Raw genomic sequence first — 22,631 nt, 5'->3', positions numbered from 1 at the left:
CTGCTACCAAATGGTAGCGTGAGCTACTAGGGGGCCCACGTGGATACCCCCCCTACCACCCCTCCCCCCCCTCCCCCCCCTTTATATATATATATTTTATCAAAAAAATATATTAATTTAATATTTTTATAATTGTTAATTTTAAATAAAGTATTAATTATGAATAAATTTTGGTCATTATTTAATAATTTGTGATTAATTTGTTATTAATTATTTGTATAATGGTAAATATACATTAATTAATATTCAAATTCCATTTTATTATTAATGCATATTTTTCTAATTAAGTACTTAATTTGTTAATTTCATTATTAATTATTAATTTGTTATATTTAATTAATCATGGATTAATAAATATATACATTAATTAATAGTTAATTTTGGTATTTTTCTATATGTGCGTAAGGAAGTAATTTGTGGATTTTGGAAATGATTATCTTTATTTGGGTTTCTTATATGTATATGTTTCCTTGATATGCATAGTTTAACATGGTTCTGGATAGATGAATTTGGAGAGATTATTCTTGAACCAGTATGACAACGATGTTTTATTTGAAGAATAAATATCATATTTAGTTGGTTAATGTTTATTTAATGTGATTCTTGTGAAATTGGTTTAAAAACTCATAATGATGTATTTATGTATGTTCAATGCAAATGAACCTCAGTGAGTTAGAAAACCAAGAACAACTGGTACCTAGATGAGGTAGATAATTGCAATCTAACTTAGATCATTTAGAAAACTTGATTGACATTTAATGTTTAAATCAATCTGGAAAAAGATTGTATCTACCGATTATTGCCTTTGCAAGTTTATTTTTTTGTATTCGCTTTTGCTTAAGTAATGGAAAGCCTTAATTTGTTTGATTGGACACTGTCATATGGATTGATTTGGGGTATCTGTTTCTATCCTTGGTCTCGAGTTGTCTATTATTTTGTGGTGGTGTTATAATTGGTCATATCTTTAATGCGGGTGTAGAATGATGTTTAGTAGTTGACCATAGTTGGTTAGGTCTCTAGTTAGAGTACCATCTGTCAGTGTACCTCATATGAGTCATGTTTGGCCAGATGGTTGTTTCCTCCATTTTGAACTTTGTTGGTTTGACCATGTGTATTTCTTGGTTTTTGAGTTTGTTTGAGTATAGTCTAGTGTCATATGGGAAAATGGCTTTCGATTGGGGGCTATGCCCAAAGTGGTTGCTAGGTAACCCATCGAAAGTGTGTCTAATAAGTGATAACCTAATAGCATATTGGAGTGTTAGTTAATGAATCACTAAGTAAGATAATTGTGCCTCACACATGGGATGAGTTCTAGTACAGACTCGACATGTAGTGAGAAGGCCTAAAATGGCAAACCATCATCCTTGTCTTCACGAAAGAATGTGTGGGTCCACATGAGGCTTGGATGGGCCGGAGGTTTAGATTAGGTTGCTAGGGTAACCTAGTGTATGGGCCCAAAACCTATGAAGACCTACCATGGTAACCATACTAGGTTGTGTGATGACACTTGTCCCTATGTTCGCTAGTGTGTTGTTGTGTTGTCTTGATAGGAGCACTTTTGTGGAGTCGTCCAGTTGCTTATGCCCTTGTGAGAACCTGATTTCATGCTAGACCTTGGGCTGCGATGACTTAGTTTGTAGATGTTCTAGCGGACCTTGGTATTTGCTTGATTATGTTCAGTTGGATCCTTTCCTATTCAGGGATCATTTATGTATTTATTGACCGATGTGGTCATTTGTATATTGGTTATATTCGCCTTGATGACATGATTTTAAATGATGAGAACATTATGTATTATGAACTTATTTAATTATCAGAGGGATCTTATAGTTGAGAAGACCTAGATATGTAGCCCTCTAAGGGTGAACTCTAAGATCAATTTGGTGTTATGTGATGCTTATGCTCTTATGTTTCCTTTTTCAGTTTTAGCATGTATGGATGGCATTATGTTAGAACGTATAAAGTGGATAAGACGAAAGTAATCTTAAATGCATGTATGCAATCATCTATTAAATGTAGTAATTGGATCATGAAAGAATGTAGATTAGAATAATGGAATATATTCAGTTATTGTTAAAGAAATTAAGTATGCATGGAAAGATCTCATTTAGTTTATGATAAAATTCAAGTGTGTTGTTCAATTAGATGCATGACTTAAATTTTAATAAAAAAAGTATGAATTAAGGGTATATATAAATCTTAATGGATGAACCTTATCTTGTGATTTATATTTTCATCTTCTGAAAGAAATTATCGTTGTTTAAATATTATCTTATCATTAAGTTAGTAAGCTTAATTGGATTTATTTGCGTGAGTTAAGTTAAATGCGTAATTAAGTAATCACGTTGGGAAACTCTTTAGGTGTTAGTTGATGTCTTCCATTGTGTAATCTGAACTTTGATATCTCATTGTATCTTAATGTTGTGTTTAACTTTCAAAAAAAAAAATTATTTGCAATCTATTCATGTGTTTTAGCTTGTCCTTTCAGGGTTTCCTGGTGGGGCATTACACTTTAAGCCATTATGAAAAAGAGCAGTGCTTATAGAAATTAGAAGATTTGTTTCTTTGATAAGGACCTAATGCATACAAAATTATTCAACAAAGATTAATAAAAGACCAGTGCCTTTATCTAACAAGAATCACTATCAACTCAAGAGACAATTATAAGACCATCATTGTGAAGGTTTCATTATGTGTTGCATGAACAATAAAAACCCAATTTTATATTCAATACAACATCATGTGATGGCACATTGCAACAAATATAAAAGATTTATCAAGAGGACATATGATTCCATCAAACAAAAAATTACACATATCAATTTGAAGATAAAAGCATGAAATCTTGTATATTAACTTTTGGAATAAGAATGTACACAAAAAATACACTTACAAATACTCCAATATATTCTGTTTGCACAAAACAAACTCCTTATTCCCATTGGACTTTTCTAAAACATAATGTTTGTAGCCCAGCCAGTCACAAAATATCTATCTATGTCCCTATGATATGAAAATGACTCACTACATATATGTGAGCCAAATGATTCAAGTGAAAGGACACACCCTTTCATCTTGTTAAACTAAACTTAACTAAAACCTAATACCTAACTGCCTAAATGCCAAACACAAAACAAAATTAAAAACTAAGAAGTCAATTTTGGTCATCCCATAATGTGTTACATTTTTGAATATGCTCCAAATACTTGTTGTCCTGGTGAGTGTTGGTGTTGAATACAGTATCACTGACATTGATCTCCATGGTAACCATACACTCCATTTTCTCACCTATCTCCTTCATATCTAAAATATCTGCTCAAGGAACATTAAGGGATGTGTTGAGTACATTCTGAAATTCTATAATCCAAATCCCTTTGTCCTTATCTTCCAATTGATCCTTGGGCAGAAAATTTATTTTAGACCTCCTTGACTTAGGACCAGAAGACTCCATCTGGTCAATCATATCCTAGTTCAACTTTCGCTTCTCCATACCCTCCATAGACTTCGCCCTTTTTGATTTAGTTGACTGTGTATCTAAAATCTCTATGACCTTTCTCTTCCCTTGTGAATTAGAAGCCTCCATGATTAAGTGCTTGAATTCTTAATTACCCGCGCTTCTTGTTTGCGATTTCAATGTTAATGGCTGAAGAGATTGTGAAAATTTCCTAGCACAAGAACTCTTTCTTTATGTTGGATATGCAAAAGCTAGGGTCTGTAAGGATTAAAAAACTCATAAATTTTGCTTCGTGCAGATCAAATCCTCTTGATCATGAGCATTAAATAATGGTTGTCTTATCAAACATTCTAAAATCTAATCGGCATAACCCCACTCGATAATTCAATTATTTGACACCATGAATTCCTTCAATTACCTTTTTGTCTTTCTAATCAGTATAGGTCATTCTGATCAATGCATCTGATCTCACTCTGGCCATTTCACTGTTTCCTCGTGGCTTGACTTATCTCGATGGATCTAGCTTTCCTTTTTATTAGTTAGCATTTCTTTATGTTACATTGGGGTATGTCTTTCCATTATCTTTCGGAATGAAATTACTTTGCACTTCATCCGATGGGCCCATGACATCTAACTTTCTCTTTGATCGACGTAAATTTCATCGATTACTTCATCGAGCGTCGGAGTAGCGTATTTCCCTTACTTCTGATAGATATAGTCTCCCCAATAGATCTGCCCTCTGTGGCATTTTTCCCATCGGGCATTAGCACAACTCTAAAGATGTTTCTCTAGTACCGTATGTTGGTATTTTGGTATGGTTTTGTCATTGATGTCAACACCTACTAAACTCTTATCAACTCTGGTACTTTGGAGAACCAGCAACATTCATCAGCAAGCAAGTGACTCATGCACAGTCACTGGTATATGGTACACTGACAAGATATAATGATCACCGGCACTTGGAATGGCATGGAAGACACTTGGTAATATCAAAGACATCATGTGGACATCTTGTCTTAATGAATTGATCATTGGTATATTCATATTTGCATATTTGCTTTTACCGGAAAATAGGTCTAGGGTTATCCAGGGTTACACCGACAGGTTTATCTTTTCCAGATCAACATGGCATGCTATGGAGATGATTAATTATTGTTGTAAATGCATTAAGCCGACATGCTCAATCAGTTATTGCATCAAATATTATATTGTTTGTAAAATGTTTTTATTGTAATATCTTGTAGAGCCGACCTACTAAAATTGGTCTTAGGTTATGGTATAAATATAAGATCTTATTTGTAAGATCAGATGTGGTATGCGGAAAAGGTTTTTGTGAAGGTATATGCGAGATTAAGAAGAGCTATACACACATACATCATTTGAAGGTGAAGCTAGGTTTTTGTGAAATCATATCAGCATTACACTGGTACTGAATCCAACATATGAAGATGCTATTTTGAGAAGTACATTCTTATTGGATTTAACCATCCAACTGTAGTCAGTGTGACTCCCATTTTTTGATTGAGCAGTGAGCTCTAGGTGGTTGGCCTTTCTGCATGTGCAGACCCCATTTATGTACACTTACTATCTACAGTAGTACCATCTGATTGTAGGCAAGGTTTCCCACTGTGGTTTTTCCCCTTACAGGGTTTCCATGTACAAATATTGGTGTTATGTGTTGTGGATGACTTTGTGTTTATGTTTCACACATTAATCCTTACTGGTATAGCAATTAACTGATAAAACTATCTACTGACATATTTAACTAGTTTATCGATATTAAGCATTAAGTTGGTTAAGTTGTTTTTGGTTTGAATTTATTTGACAATTGATTCACCTCCCCCCCCTCCCTCTTAGTTGTCTCCGGGACCTAACAATTGGTATCAAAGCCTAGTCTTGTTTTTGCAGAAGTTTAACAACTTGAGGAGATCTAATGTCTACTAATTATTTCAAGAAGGACAATCCTAAACTTGATGGAACCAACTATGGCATATGGAAGATCATAATGGAGATGCATCTAAATTGCATTGGAAAGGATATCTAAGATGTTACAAAGAATGGTTATACTGCTGCTGTACAAGGTCAACCCAGTCCAGCTAACTTGACTAAAGATGAGGAAAATGATTGCAAAGAAAGAGAAGCACTTTTGAGTGCATTATCAGATCAACAAATTATGGGACTATCATATAGGTCTACTGCTAAAGCTATTTGGGATCATTTGGAAATACTAAATGAAGAAGATTCCACAGTGAAAATTGCAAAACTTGAAAGCTTCCGAGTCGGGTATGAACATTTGAAAATGGAAGAAGATGAAAGGATTTCTGCTTTTATGGAAAGAGTAAATGAAATTGTTTTGGGTATTAAATGTTGTGGAGGAACCTTAAGTGAAGATGAAATTGTTTCAAAAGTTTTAAGAGGATTGCCACCAGCATATAAAATGAAAGTCACTGCTATAAATGAATTAAGAACAATGCCTAATACATCAGTTACTAGGGATACATTGACTGGGAAACTTTCATCTTTTGAAATTGAAGAATTTGGTCCTATTGCTACTATAAAGATAGATTTGGCCTTTAAAGCATCAACATCATCTACTCCATCATTTGACAAATCTAATTGGAAAGCCTTTTATGCAAGAGAACTTGAAGAAAGTAGGAAAGAAAATGAAGAACTTGAAGAACTTGAAGCACTATTTGCAAGGAAAATGCCTAAAGGTCCAGTTGGAAGTAAGTATGAAGGTAAAGCACCCTTTAAATGTTTTAACTGCAATAAGATTGGTCATATGGCTTAAAGATGCCCTGATAGACATGTTAGACTAAGAGAAGAAGCTAGAAGAACATACAAGCCTAACCCTAAATATCAGAGATACAGATTTAAGAAGAATAAAGACAAATCTTGTTACATTGCTGATGAAGGTATGACTGATGATTCTGATGAGGATCCAGTAGACAATGGATAGGTTTTTGTTGCTATAACAGAAGATCAACCGACACCTACTACTCAACTGGTAGTATAGGCCCTAGCAGCTAAAGTTGAAGTAAAGGATGAATGGATCATTGATTCAGGATGCTCACATCATATGAAAGGAGACAAAGATAAATTCTTGAGCTTTCAAGAATATAATGGAGGCTTAGTGAGATTTGGAGATGACAAAGATTGTTCAATCAAAGGTAAGGGTACAATATCTCTTGATGGTAAGCATAACACTGACAACATTTACTATGTTGAAGGATTAAAGCATAATCTTTTGAGTGTTAGTAAATTAGTTGAGAAAGGATTTCAGTTACAATTTAAAAATGGAAAATGCAAAATCATGAATAGAACTGGTTTAGAAATTACAACCAATAATTAGACTAGAGGTAATATCTTTCATTTGAATAACAGTGAAAAGACATGCTTAATTGCACATATAGATGAAAGTTGGTTATGGTATAAGAGACTTTGTCATGTAAACTTTGATTGCATGGTAAAGATCAGTACTACTAAGGCAATTAGAAATTTACCTAAAATTGTCAAACCTCACAATACAGTATGTAAGGAATGTCAATTTGGAAAACAAATTAGAGCTAGTTTCAAAAGTATTCCAGAAAAATCCAATAATGCTCTTGATTTGATTCACACTGATTTATGTGGTCCAGCTAGAACTAAAAGCTTACAAGGTGATAGATATTTCATGCTAATCATTGATGACTATTCTAGAATGTGTTGGGTTACTTTTCTCAGAGAAAAATCAGAAGCACTTGGAAAGTTCAAACTGTTCAAAGCAATAGTAGAAAATGAAACCAGTAAGAAAATCAAATGTTTAAGATCAGATCAAGGAGGAGAATTCACATCTAGGGAATTTAATTCATTCTGTGAAGTGAATGGAATCAGAAGACAACTATCATCACCTCAGACACCACAACAGAATGGAGTTGTTGAAAGGAAAAATAGAACTATCTTGATGCAGCAAGAAGTATGTGAGGCCTCACCTCGACTCAGTCTGACATTTCAGTGATTTTTATATATTGACTATTATGGATACTTTAGTTTGATGCATATTGAAACTTAGCACTGATATGATTTTAGGATTTGGATAACATTGCTATATTTTGATGATTTACTTATATGCTTTATGAGATAGAACACTACATGATTGTTAGATAAGATGATATTGCGATGGTAGATGTTGTTATTGAATTTGTAGGACTTACTAAGATAATAGAATTATGATGTATGGTTTAGTTTATGTGAATTAGGATGAAATTGATTATGTGAAATTGCTTGATAAATAATGTATTTAATCTGTTCAGATGTAAATTGTATGCAAGTGATGATGTGTATTGTTATTCCTTTGAATTATATTATATGTGGTTATTTGAAAGTACTAATGTGGAAATTGAGATGCGCAGGAAGTTATCCATGTGACCATGGAAATTTACGGAGAACCAAACCTAGACTTATGTATGTTCGTAAGCCAGGGGTTGTCTATTTGGAGAGACAACACCCCGTTTGTGTTGTATTTTATTCATAACAGTATATGTTGCATGTGTGTTAAGTGTTATTTAAATTTATTGTGTAAAATCCACAAGAGACGATTCCATGTTTTAAATTGTAAAAGTGTTTTATTTGTGTCACTTGACACATGTGTGGATTTAAGTTTAAATTTCTTTTGTTGTCTCTTGGTGGGAAAGTGTTCAACTATAGCTTTTTCATTTAATATAACGTGATGTCATAAATACTTTGGGAAAAGAATCTCTAGAGAGGTCAACATATGTTTGACCCGAAAATAAACTTTAGAGGGGTTTAAAATGGGTTAAATGAACACCAAGGGGTAGTTTAATAGGGTTTCCTAAAGCCCATAAGGTATACCTAAGGGTTAGGGGTAATTTTAGGCAAGTTTCTACTCCTAAGTGACCTTTTTGACATTCTAAAATTTAGCTTTTCCGAGTTGTGCGAAAATTGAAACTAGAAGTTTGATCCTAGTTGTAAACTTTCCTATTCGAATGAGAGTTCTCTTTCCCATTCTGTCTTACCTTCCTCTTTAGTTTTTAGAAACTTGTGAGAACTGGGAGAATGAGCTTCTTAAGCAAGAATTTGAAAATTAGAGGGTAATGACCCACTCACCATTTTTGGAGACAAGAGAATTTTTGAAAAGATTAGAATAGATTTGAATAGAAAATTTGGCTAAGGGTAGAAGAAGAAGATCCGTGGATTTGGGCAGCGCTTCCTCAAACACTATCCTACCTTTGGGCAGATTAAGGTTGGTTTCATTATTCTTAGAATGACTTCTTTTTGCATATGTTTGGAAGTAGGTTGGTGTAAGAAAATATGTTTTCTTGTATGTTTTTTTTTGAAATTTCACTTGGTATTTTTGTATATTGTTTTGTATGTGTTTTTGGGAGTTTTCAAGACCTCTTACTCTTGGGAGAGAGGAGGATCTTGTGGGTGGTAGCAGTGACAACCCTCGAGTGAGAGACTCTTGTTATGAGAGCGATCACAAGTGATTTTTGTGTGACCATTGCTGCATGGCCTATTTGTGCAATGGGGGTCATAAGGAGGGATATAAGGCTAGAATGCCTTGGGGGGCATAAGGAATAAGGGGTTGAAATTCTTCATATATTTATTGTGCCATGAGGTGGCTACTTGTTTTCCATACTTGCAGTTCTCCTCAGGGTATTGGTCCACTACCACCCTTGAAAAGATCATCACCAAAGTGTGGTGCAGTGTAGCCAAGTTGGGAGTGTGTTTGAAATCTATGTGTTTTTTGTCTTCTATGTGTTTGCATGATTGTTACCCATCTAGGGCTTGGTTCTCCAAGCTCGGGGGTGGCTACCAGTTAGCCTAGGCTGGGAAGTGAGCACTCCATGGTCATATTTGTGAATTATTATGCAGGATGTCGGGAGTAAAGAATAGGACAAGTGAAGGTTGTAGAAATTATTGTTACAGAAATTTATGTGCAGTTGTAATTATTAGTTTTAAAAGGAGAAATATACCCTCATTTGTTGAAATAAGAGGCAAGTTGTAAATTTGAAATATAGACATGAGATTTGTTATTGTATTTAAATAAAAAAGCATATTGTAAATTTTGCAGAATATCTTTAGTGTTGTAAAAAGCTAGATATATTTCTATTTTCTGTTTGAAAAGAACTACTTTTGAATTTCACGCAATAGTCATTGTAATATGAAAAATCAGTTTTATTTAATTTTGTGTTTTGCTTTAGCTGTGAAATTGTATTCATTTTAATTGCAGAAAGTTGAGTTGTAGTTGTTGCTAGATTTTAAATAAAAATATCTATTTAGATTACAGTAGAAATTGCAAAATCAGTAAATGTATTTTTGCAGAAAAGAATAAAGTATTCCTAAATTAGGATTCCCTAAGTTCAGAAATAAAGTTTATACGATGTGCTATGATGAATAGATTAGTAGGAAAATTATTTTATTCTTAGGCATTCAAAATGAAATTAAATAGAAAAGGCATAAGTTATATTTGCATGCATATTTTATAACAAAAAATTAAACTAATTATTTCTGTTTTCTGTAAAAACAATATATTAGAATGAAGTTTTGAAAAAAATCATTTTCCCATCTATATCCTCTTCATCTAAATTAAAATACTAGAGCCTATTCATTTTAAATGGATGCCTCATGGAATTTATAAGTTCATACAAATATAGTATTAAGGCTGTTGCATGTATATCATTTTAACTAAGTTTAAATAAAATAAAATAAAATGCGTTGTATTTATATATATATATATATAATAAATATAAATATATCTAAATATAAAAAAAGAAGAGAAGTATATCAATATATATATATATAAAAATATACCTATTTAAAAACATATATATTTAAAAATAAAAACATTTATAACTTTAAAAAAAAAGGGGTTTTTTTTTCTTGTATGGCTGCGGACCCCACTGTGTGTACACACAGTGTGGGCCTCACGGCTTCCACTATGTGAACACACAGTGTGGGCCGCGGCTTCCACTGTGTGGTCACACAATGTGGGCCGCTACGGCTCCCACTGTGTGGGCACACAGTGTCGGCCGTGACCGCAACTGTGTGGACACATAGTGGTGTGGGCCACCAACGGCTCCCACTGTGTGGACACATAGGGGTGCCATGCTGCCACCATGTGGAGACACAGTGGCACCCCCGTCGCCCCCTTAAAACCTATGAAAAAAAAAATTACCATGGCCGCCGCCGATGGGTTTCGGCCCTGCATCAAAGAGAGTTAATCGAAAAAATATATATTAAACCCTAGCCCGGGTAGGGCTAGGGTAATAAATAAATCCAATAAAATAATAGCCCATTTAGATAGGGCCCATTTTATAATTTGAGAATCCCTAATTAAGGTTTGAAGGGCTTAATTGCTATTAAGTTGGGAAATCCTTTATGAAGGCTAATATATATATATATTTGGGAAGTATATTTAGGTAGATGCAATTATTTAAATACCCATATATGATTTTTAATAGGAAGTTGGGAAAAATTTAAAGGATAAAAGCCTAACCTTATATTTTAAGTTGGGATTTTAATTAGAGTAATTACTTTTAAGTTGGATTTTAAAGGGATTAAATTTAATCACTTTTCAGTTGAGGTTAGAATGGATGCTAAAAAAAATAAAATTTAATTAGCTTTCTAAGTCGATTAATAGCTACCCGTAATTAATTTTGCCGTGTAAATTAAATTATCTAAATTAAACGACACTTTAAACGATTGTTTTAATTATTGATTTAAAAATGGATTTTAGACAATATAGTCTTATTGGAGACTAAATTTATCTACATCTTCTATTTTTAAAGAGTTTCTTCTAATTAAATTATTGACTATGTTTGATGAGAAACTAAATTAAATCTTTTAGTTCCCACAAATAAATTTTTAATTAATTTCATTACTTAGTTTAGTATCAGATGTTAGTTCAAATGTTGATATGGCAAACATGTTAATGCATGTCGGGTTAGCGAACTTTGTTGATTAATTAGTATTTAAAAAAAAAAAAAATCATTCCATTTTTGCCCTAAATTTTGGGCATGACAAAGTATGTTATTAAAGCAAACCTACCACATGTGTATTGGAGAGAAGCAGTCTGTACATCGATCTATACATTTAACAAAGTTCACATCAAAGGTGAAACCGGTAAGACCCCTCATGAACTATGGTTTGGTAATACTCCTACTCTGAAGTATTTCAGAATTTTTAGAAGTAAATGTTATATCAAAAGAGATGAGTATATTGGAAAATTTTATCCTAGAAGTGATGAAGGAATATTTCTTGGTTATTTATCTAAGAGTAAGGCATATAGATGTTTTAACAAGAGATTGCAGAAAATTGTTGAAAGTACAAATGTAAAGATTGATGAACAATTTAGAGGAACTTCAAGGTATATAGACTCTGAACCGGCAACATAAATTTTGACAAATGAACCTACTCTAAATCCATCGGTACAGAATGAAGATCCAGTTACCCCGGTATCATTTGAGGATTCCACAGTAATTGAGGAACAACAGCAAACCAAGACACCTCGGTATGTAAGACTAAATCATTCTGAAGATCAGATAATTGGAAACAAGTTTAAAGGAGTTATGACAAGAGGAAGATTGGAAAATGAAGAGGTATGCCTTATTTCTCAAATTGAACCATCATCTGTTAATGATGCATGTAAAGATAAATTTTGGATTAAAGCTATGGAAGAAGAATTAAAACAAATTGAGAAAAAAACCACTTGGACATTAGTTCCTCGGCCTAAAGATAAAAATGTAATTGGAACCAAATAGGTATTTAAAAAAAAACTTAATGAAGATGGTAAGGTTGTAAGAAATAAAGAAAGACTAGTGTGTAAGGGATATTGTTAGAAAGAAGGAGTTGATTACAATGAAACCTTTGCATTGGTAGCTAGAATTGAGGTAGTCAGATTATTTTTGGCTTTTGCAGCACACAAGAACTGCAAAGTTTATCAAATGGATATTAAATGTGCATTTTTGAATGGAGATCTTGACGAGGAAGTATACATTGAACAACCTGATGGATTTTCTTTGACAGATGACAATGATATGGTTTGCAGGTTAAGGAAAGCTCTATATGGACTAAAACAAGCTCCAAGAGCTTGGTATGCGAGATTGGATAAGTATCTTTTAAAGATTGATTTTACTAAAGGAAATGCAGATAACAATTTATATTATAAAGTAACTAATGATGACATCTTTATTATAGAAGTATTTGTTGATGATATAATATTTGGAGGAGAAGATGGATTATGTAAGGAATTTTCTATTAAAATGCAGCAAGAATTTGAAATGTCTATGATTGGAGAAATAAAATTCTTTTTAGGATTCTAGATTTCACAAATTGATAAAGGTATATTCTTGAGTCAATCTAAATACTTGAAAGAGTTACTAAAGAAATTTGGGATGGAGAACTCTAAACCGGTAAGAATACCTATGACAACAAATGACAAACTATCACAAAGTTATGAATCTACACCTATTAATCCAACTAGATACAAATCTATGATAGGAGGTTTACTATATTTGACACAAACCAAACCTAATATTATGAATTTAGTATGTATTGTTTCACGATTTCAAATTAATCCTAGAGAAAATCATGAATCAACAGTAAAAAGGATTTTCTGGTACTTACAAGTCACTATAAATCTTCGATTATGGTATCCTAGAGATGAAAACTTTGAATTATGTGCATACACAGATGCAAATTGGGTAGGAGATGTGGATGATAGAAAAAGCACCACTGGCGGAGCATTCTTTCTTGGAAACAAACTAGTTTCTTGGTTGAGTAAGAAACAAAGTTGTACATCTTTATCAATAGCAGAATCAGAATATGTTGCAGCAACAACTAACTATACACAGGTACTATGGCTAAAGTAAATGTTGAAAGACATAAAGGTAAAATGCAAGGAACCTATTACTATCTATTGTGATAACACTGCAGAAATTGATATATCTAAGAATCTGGTATTACATTCTAAAAGCAAACATGTTTCTATCAAACTAATTGTTCTAAGGGAAAATGTTGAAGCAAAGGAGATAAAACTAGTTTATGTGAATACTAAAGAGCAGATTGCAGATATTTTCACTAAACCTTTGCCTAAGGAGACTTTTAAATATCTTAGAGATCAGCTCAGAGTCATAACATCACCGATAGAGACTTAGACAATTGATGATTGTCATCAACCGACAGAATTAACAGAGAAATCTTTTATTTCCGTCTTTGATGGGAAGCTACTTCTTAGGGGGAGTAGTTGGTATATTGAATTGATTGGTATTTTGTATATGAACTTGGTTTTATTGTAACTTTGGCATTTGATGTCAAAGGGGGAGAGATATCTATGGAAAAACACATTATCTTTTAGGGAGAGATTGGTATGGAAAAACTTTGAAAAACACAAGGAAAACTCATGTTACTCCCAGGGGGAGAAATTGTTGTTTAAGAGAGATTATTACTCTCTGTATCTGTATTTTGATTTCTGTTTATGATCTATTTGGAGATTGTTGGTTTTTGGTATTTGGCATTTCTGTTTTGGCATTTTGATGGTTTTTCCATCTTGTGTTGCCATCAATGCCAAAGGGGGAGATTTTTGGTATTTTGGTATGGTTTTGTCATTGATGTCAACACCTACTAAACTCTTATCAACTTTGGTACTTTGGAGAATCAACAACATTCATTGGAAAGCAAGTGACTCATGCACAGTCACTGATATATGGTACACCGACAGGATATAATGATCACCGACACTTGGAATGGCAATATCGAAGACATCGTGTGGACATCTTGTCTTAATGAACTGATCATTGGTATATTCATATTTGCATATTTACTTTTATCGACACATAGGTCTAGGGTTATCCAGGGTTACACCGACAGGTTTATCTTTTCCAGATCAACATGGCATGCTATAGAGATGATTAATTATTGTTGTAAATGCATTAAGCCGACATGTTCAATCTATTATTGCATCAGATATTATATTGTTTGTAAAATGTTTTTATTGTAATATCTTGTAGAGCCGACCTACTAAAATTGGTCTTAGGTTATGGTATAAATGTAAGATCTTATTTGTAAGATCAGATGTGGAATGCGAAAAAGGTTTTTGTGAAGGTATATGAGAGATTAAGCAGAGATATACACGCATACATCATTTGAAGGTGAAGCTAGATTTTTGTGAAATCATATCAGCATTACACCGGTACTGAATCCAACATATGAAGATGCTATTTTGAGTAGTACATTCTTATTAGATTTAACCATCTAATTGTAGTCAATGTGACTCCCATTTTGTGATTGAGTAGTGAGCTCTAGGCGGTTGGCCTTTCTGCATGTGTAGACCCCATTTATGTACACTTACTATCTATTGTAGTATCATCTGATTGTGGGTAAGGTTTCCCACCATGGTTTTTCCCCTTACAGAGTTTCCACGTACAAATATTGGTGTTATGTGTTGTGGATGACTTTGTGTTTATGTTTCATGCATTAATCCTTACCGGTATAGCAATTAACTGTTAAACCTATCTACCGGCATATTTAACTGGTTTACCGGTATTAAGCATTAAGTTGGTTAAGTTGTTTTTGGTTTGAATTTATTTGACAACTGATTCACCCCCCCCCCTCTCAATTGTCTTCGGGACCTAACAGTGTAAGCTATCCCGATGAGTCTTTTGTACCTTACTCTCCTTATCAGGATGCTTCGGTCTATCGGTGTAGGCTTTCCTGATGCAACCAACTTTTCTTGTGTCAAGCTCATCTTCTTTATCAGGCATCAGGATAACACAAAACACATCTCCTTGACAATGTATGTTATCCCGATGAGTCTTCCTTCCTTTCTTGTTTGGTATCACTTTATCAAAGAGAGTCTCTCTGATAGAGTCACCTCCTCCATTTAGTGCATTGGGTATGGGAGTAACATAAATTGGGACCTCTCAATAACACGATGTCACCACTCTGATGACATCACTCCATCAGTTGTCAGCAAGAGCTCCATTGATAACCTCATCGAGCATTGGGATCACATTTTTTCCTCGTAGCCGATAGTGTATATTACTTCGATGGCTCATACTTCATCACCGTAACTTTCTTCGATGGATTTCCACTTAGTCGCACCTTTTCCTATCGCTCATTCTTTAGGAAACAGTGTTGACATGAGTTATTCCGATAAACATACTCCTTCTTCCTTAGGCGGTCTCATCGGGACGACTTATGCCGATAAGCAAAATTTTGTAGTTTTTGCAAAAGAAGGCCTTCTTTATGGATGCAAATTTTAATAATCATACTAAAGGGTTTCTCCCATATCATTTACCTCTCTGAACATGCTAATTTCCCATTAAGTGCTCTTGCAATGAGACTAGTTGTGAATATGAGGATTACCAGAATGCCATTTCACTCAACACTTCCCTTGAATATGCCCAAGTGATGCCCTTTCATGAAGATACTGCAACATAACTCCTGCACATACAAACCAGGAATAAATTCTCTTATGATGGAACTATATGCCAAAAGCATCCATATATAGCACATAAATATTTTTTTAAAATATGTGCTAACAATGGCTCTTTCTAGGGATGTATATTCTCTTTAAGGACATAGCAATATCTCAACTATCTCTAGAAAGCGGACTGAAATAAAAAATTTAAAACACATAATAGGAAACAAAATAAAAACAATATTAGTATGATATAAGAAATACTCCCTGATTATCAAGAGAAGAAATGCTTGAGGTATTGAGCATGGACTGGAAATTCCAACACTTCGCCATCAGTATCTTGCAAATAATATGAGTGTTCTCCATTTTTTTCCAAGATGATATAGGGTCCTAGCCAGAGTGCATCAAATTTTCTGTGTTTTCCTTTGTCTTGGTCTCTGGCATTCCATTTAAGTACCCATTCTCCTCCAAATGTTATGTCACAAGCCTTTTTATCATGTAAAGCCTTAACCATCTGCTACCTCTGAATGTTTCTTTCCTGAGCCTCTTTTCTACACTCATCCAACTTAGCCAACACCATCAACCTACCCCCCATGAAGTTTACTTCTTTTGAACACTCCTTTGTAATAAATTTATAAACCAGAAGCAAATTATTCAAGGGTAATCTTGCTTCTTTGCTATATACAATACCATGTGGAGCAAATCTTGTGGAATTCTTGACTATCACTCTATCATCCCATACTACTAAGATTAATTTTGAATCCCAAGCTCTTTTATTATCACCCAACATCCTTTTAATTATCTTCAACAAGTTTTTATTGTTTGATTCTGCTTGTCCATTTCCTTGGGGATGGTATGGTGATGAATTGGATAGAGTGATGCCATAATTTTCACAAAAATCGAAGAACTCCTTGGATTTGAAACACATCCCATTGTCTACCACAATCTTCCGAGGTACTCCAAATCTGGTCAGAATTTTTTCCAAGAGAAACTTTGTCACCACTTTTCTTGTAGCTTGTCTTGTGGGAATAACTTCAACCCACTTAGTAAAATAATCAGTAGCCACCAAAATCCATTTATGCCCACCACTAGATTTGTTTTTTATTTCACCTATGAAGTCTATACCCCACATCTAGAATGGTTCTTCTATATGAATTGGTATGAGAGGAATAGCTCCATTATACTTGAGCTTCCCTGAAATTTTTTGACAAGCTTCACATTTTCTAATATAAGTATGACAATCCTTGAAAAATTGGGGCCAATAATAACCAACATTAAGAATTTTATGAGCAGTGGTTTTGGCTGAGAAATGGCCTCCACATACACCTTCATGTAAGTCTTTTAAAACAAAAGATGCTTGACACTCATCTAGGCACAATAAGAGAATACTATCTCTATTTTTCTAGTATAAATCTCCATTAAGTAATACAGACCTAGATGTTTGCAACTTTAAAGTTCTCTTCTGACTATCATTTAAACTATCAGGACACTTCATGTATTTCAAGATGTAAACAATATTTGTATACCAAGGGCACCTCTCAATACTCATTTGTGCATCTTCCAACTCTATTTGATTTACATGTGTTGCTTCAAGATTGGATTCTGCCATCAATTTTACTAAACCCTGACCCCTCACCAACTTTGTGATATGTATATCAATATTGAATTCTTGGATCTGGTTTATCCATTTGCATCTCCTTCCAGTAGTCTCTAATTGTCCGAAGATGTCTTTAACAACAACATTTGGTACATATGCAATAACAATGGCACCAACTAGGTAGGGTCTGAGAGCTTTTACTGCTTTCACAAGAGCATAAGGTAGTTTTTAATTCAAATCATAGTTCAACTTCGATGTTTGCAATGTTTTGCTAGAGAATGCCACTAGCTATTCATGGCCCTCATCATTCTTTTGTAACATGACAATGACAATAGTATGGAATGAAGCAAATAAAACTACTTGGAAAGGTTTGGAGAAATCAGGGGACTTTAATATAGGGGCTTCCTTGATGGCTCTTTTGATGTTTACAAAAGCTTCAAGGGCTTCATTAGTCCACTTTATTTCAACACCCTTTTTCAACATTTAGCAATAGAGTTTAAAATTTTAGAGAAGTTTGAAACAAACCTTCTTACAAAGTGAATCTTATCAATAGCATCAATCCTTTCTAGATTGATTCTCACACCATCTTTGGAAACAATATGACCTAACAATTTTCCTTTAGTAACTCCAAAATGACACTTTTGGGGGTTTAAAGATATGACATATTCTAATGCTTTAATAAAGATTTTTTCTAGGTCATTACAATGGTCTTCTACCCTTTTAGAATAAGCAGTCATATCATCTTGGTAAACTTGCAAGATATAATCAATCAACCCCTCAAAGGCTACATCCATAGCCCTCTGGAATGTGGGTCCTGCATTTGTTAGTCCAAAAGGCATCCTAGCATAGACATAGGTGCCCCAAGGTGTGGTGAAAGAATTTTCGTACTTTTATGTTTCCCTAACTTTGACTTGATTATACCCTGAGAAACCATCCATCATAGATAATAATTCATTTCTAGTGACTTTCTGCAAAAGAGCCTCCATGTTAGGTAAAGCATAATTATATTTTAAAGATGAAACATTTAAATTCCTAAAGTCCACACACAATCTGATATCACCATTCTTTTTTCTGACTGGGACCAAATTGGACACCCATGTTGAGTGCCTTATGGGTGTTGTCACTATTTTGACTATTGGGTGATTTTTTTCTCTAATCCGTTAATCTGCAAAAAAAGTGCTTTGTACTTCAGTTTTTTCTGAAGTCTATGCATTCTATTTCCATGTTACTTTTTCCACTTAAGTGGAAGGGTATCTCCACCATGAAAAGAGGTCCCCCCTTTTACATTTATTCTAGGTAGGTCCTTAAATATATTTTATTTCTTACCCCTTCCCTTAAGTTTTATTTCCTTGTTGGGTTTCCTAAAGATCGTGCAAGTTCTAGTTGATCTGACGGTGCACGTTGATTCGCGAAGGGAATATGTGCAAAATTTACCCTTTACGAAATTATGAAAAGGTGGCAAGCCCAGGTAAAGGGGTCACAAGGAAGGCTAATGGACGATCATCTCCCAGAAGATCTAACAGACCGCGTTGTTTTGTAGCCCAAAGATGCGAGATATTTATCTTCCATGAAGTAGCGAAGAGGGATGGTGGACCCGGGCAGGTGGGTTAAAGAATAAAGTTAAATATTGAGCAGCCCAAAGATGCGAGATATTTATCTTGCTCAATATTTGATGGTCTATGTTGATTCGCGAAGCCAAGATGCTAGACACTTATCCTTCGTGAAGTAGCGAAAGCCAGGCGGGCCCCAAAAGATAAGTGAACCCTTTGGTTAAAAATCATTCATCTTCAAGAAGATCTGATGGCCAATGCTATTTCTCCTGCCAAAGGTGTCTGAAGTTTACCTTTCATGAAGTGGCAAAAAGGTAGTGGGCCCAGTGAAAGGTTTGCTTGAAAGGTAAAGGGGGTGCATCTTGAGATAGATCCAATGGTCCATGTTATTTTGGTAGGCGAAATAGCAGTAGGTTTATCCTTCACAAAGCAGTGAAAGGATAGTGGGTCCGACAGATAGATAGTTCTTGGTTTTTAAAGACAGATCAACTTGGAATTGATCGGACAACCTACGTTCATTCGCAACTAGAAGCAACACGAAATTCACCATTTGTAAAGTGGAAAAATAAGTTGGCAATTACATGGCAGATGATGTCGTAGAACAGTTGGATGCCTAGTTGAGGCGAAAGGTAATCTATTGGACACATGTGGCTCCAAAGGATCGTGAAGGGCCCACTTTGATTGAGTGGCGATGGTGATGAAATTCATGACCAAACTAAAACACATGGCAATTAAGATGTGGAGTCTGATGGAGTTCTTGGACAAATGGGTGGCTAACATGTAAGAGCTATTTGTCAAAAATCAATAAGGCAAGTGGTTTCCGTGCAGAGGGCCCACTCTAAAGGTTAAGGGATGTTAAAGGCCGCACATCTCGAAAATGATCCAACGATAAGCATTGTTTTGCAACCCAAAGGCGCAAGGTCTTTAACCTTTGCGAAAGAGCAAAAACCTTTAGCAGTGACGGTTGTGTGTGGTTAGTGAAAAAGACTAGCGGTCACTGTAAAGAGTAAAGATCGAGCGGATGGTAAAAGATCCAATGGCTAGCATTGTTTCGCATGAAAGAGATGCACGAGGTTTATCCTTCACAAAGCAGCGAAAGGAAGGTGGGGCCCATTTTAAGCAGGATGGGCCAGGTAAGGTAAGAGACATGCATGTTCTTCAGGATATGATGGATGACGTTGTTTCACATGTCAAAGGTGCGAGGTTTTTAATCTTCACAAAACAGCGAAAAGCCTAGACACTGAGAATTTATTTCTCATCCATTGGAGCCTTTTTTCAAATTCAATTGTGAATTGATTACCGAAGCATGTAGATTAATGCTTCAATTCATTGCTCTGTTGTCATATTAAGATTCACATCAACTAAATTGTAACATCATTTCAAAGAGTTTTGCAGAGGAACTATTGCGTAGAGCGAGTTTCTTCAAGCAACAAGTAAGTTTTTCACATTGTTTAAAAGTTGCAGTTCGAATTGGTATCATTGGGTGCTTAAATTATTAGAGTTCTATTTGAATTTAAATTGAAATAGCTATAATTCAAAGATAGCACATCAAAGAGATTTCACAGGGAAGGTAAATTATCAGGATAGAGATATATGTGATGATTTATTAGAACAATTAACCATGTCTACAAATGTTGCTACTAAAATAAAAGAATTAGTGCCCAAGGCCCCTTGTTTAAGAATTGGAGATGGTTTGTATGATAAAGGGAATTGGTTAAGGGATTCACAGATAGGGATATCAGGTCTGGGACTCTTGAAAGTGGGATTTGGCCAAAGACATTCCTCTGCTCCAATGAACAGTATATGGGAGTTAGATGTGGGAAAGCTTATAGTCCCTGGGGTTTTTATGGATGTAGATTTACTAACCCAAATTGCAAATAACTATGACCCTGTTGCTAAATGTGTGAGAAATGTGAATGGGGGAGCTTTAATTGAGATAAATGATGATATATTTAGGAAGGTGTTTAAACTCAATGAGGTATCAAATTATTTAGAGCCAATCAATTTTGATACACTTGCACAGGTCTACGATGTGTAGAAAGATCACCTCAGGAGTGGCCCTTTGAAAGAGTTTTTTGTCATGATAGGAGGATTAACTATTGTAGGCCCTAGTACCATGGAACCTTTCTCTCTAAATATTTTCACTCTGAGGGCTAAAGGGATGTATTTGTCACTTTGTCAGATTTTTGGGGAAGATGCTGAAACCACTATGCCAACTCACTCTATGCTAATGATAGCATAGATTTTGAACCCTTCTCTGGTAGTAACTTTTGATTTTGCACCTTATCTCACTCATGTAATTCATGCAGGGCTGATAGGGATTAAAAATGGTAAGGTAGACAAACCTTTTGGGTGGTACTCTCTTCTTATGTACATGTTTTTGTTCAAAGATGCTGATTATTTTGCCAAGGAAATGGACCTTGTTAAGGAGAAGCATGGTGAAGAGATGCCTGTGCAATTGCGGAGAACAATTTTGTCTTGGGACAGAAAGGATTCCAGTTAATTTAAGTTTGATAGATGTTTTGCATCTAGGCTTAGGATCCCCTTGTGCCCACAAAACCCTAGGATCCCTAAGGCTCTTTTAGAATTCCTTAGGCCTACAGAATTTGTTGAAGGTATTAAGATTGTTCATAATTGGGGTGATATATAATTATACCCCGTCTCTACTATATTTAGAGTTTATGGTTTCAGAGGTACCCTATACTTGCTCCCCTATCAAGTCCCATTGAAGATAGGAATTGCAGAGGTCTTGAGGCAAATCGGGGGTGTTCAAGAGGCAGAATTAACAAATAGGAGAAAAGGAACCATTTTACCAACTGTCACTATGGCTCATCAATTTGTAATCACCAAGGGTGGTTGGAAACACTTTGATGATTTCTTTCAACCATATAGGTTGTCTACTGCAGTATCAAGGTTTTCTGACCCTGAAGATTTCTTTAATGACATGTTCAAAAAGAGGGCAGTATGTAAAGGTAGAGCTCACCAATTGCATTTTCCTAAGGATCTGATTAGAAATGAATTCAATCTAGATGAGCAGGAATTGAGAAAAGAAAAATGGGTAGCATACAAAAAGGCTCTTGATTTTATTCACCAATTTGATAGTGGTTATGACCCTTTGTCTAGTTTTACTCACTTTGAGGAAAAAACCAAATTCTTGATTCTTTATTTTGAAGATCTAATGCAGACCTTAAAGGAAAAGAGGGAAGCTATAATGAGAAATAATCTTGAGAAGGCTAACCTGGTTCTAGCTAAGCTTGTCGTTGCTAAGGCCATTCCTCTGGGTGATTATGTGATGCATAAGAAGCCAAGGTACACTGTGTTGGTGCCAGTAACAGGTGAGTCTTGGATGTCAATGACATCCTCTATTTCTATCTTCCCTTTTGAAGTAGAGGACTCACCTGTTACTGGCACCAACACACTGTACCTTGGCTTCTTATGCATCACATAATCACCCAGAGGAATGGCCGAGCAATTGTTGTAGTTAGGGAGTCTCAGGGAGATTGCCTACACTTATGAGGAAACACAAGAGGGAATGCCTGAAGAGCCACTGAGTGCTGAGATGAACTTGACTACAAATGAGTTCAAAGGCAAAGAGCTAGACCCTACTAT

The sequence above is a fragment of the Cryptomeria japonica genome, chromosome 2, assembly GCF_030272615.1.
Source record: "Cryptomeria japonica chromosome 2, Sugi_1.0, whole genome shotgun sequence".
In the NCBI taxonomy this organism is placed as follows: domain Eukaryota; kingdom Viridiplantae; phylum Streptophyta; class Pinopsida; order Cupressales; family Cupressaceae; genus Cryptomeria; species Cryptomeria japonica.
This window is presented reverse-complemented; position numbering follows the sequence as displayed.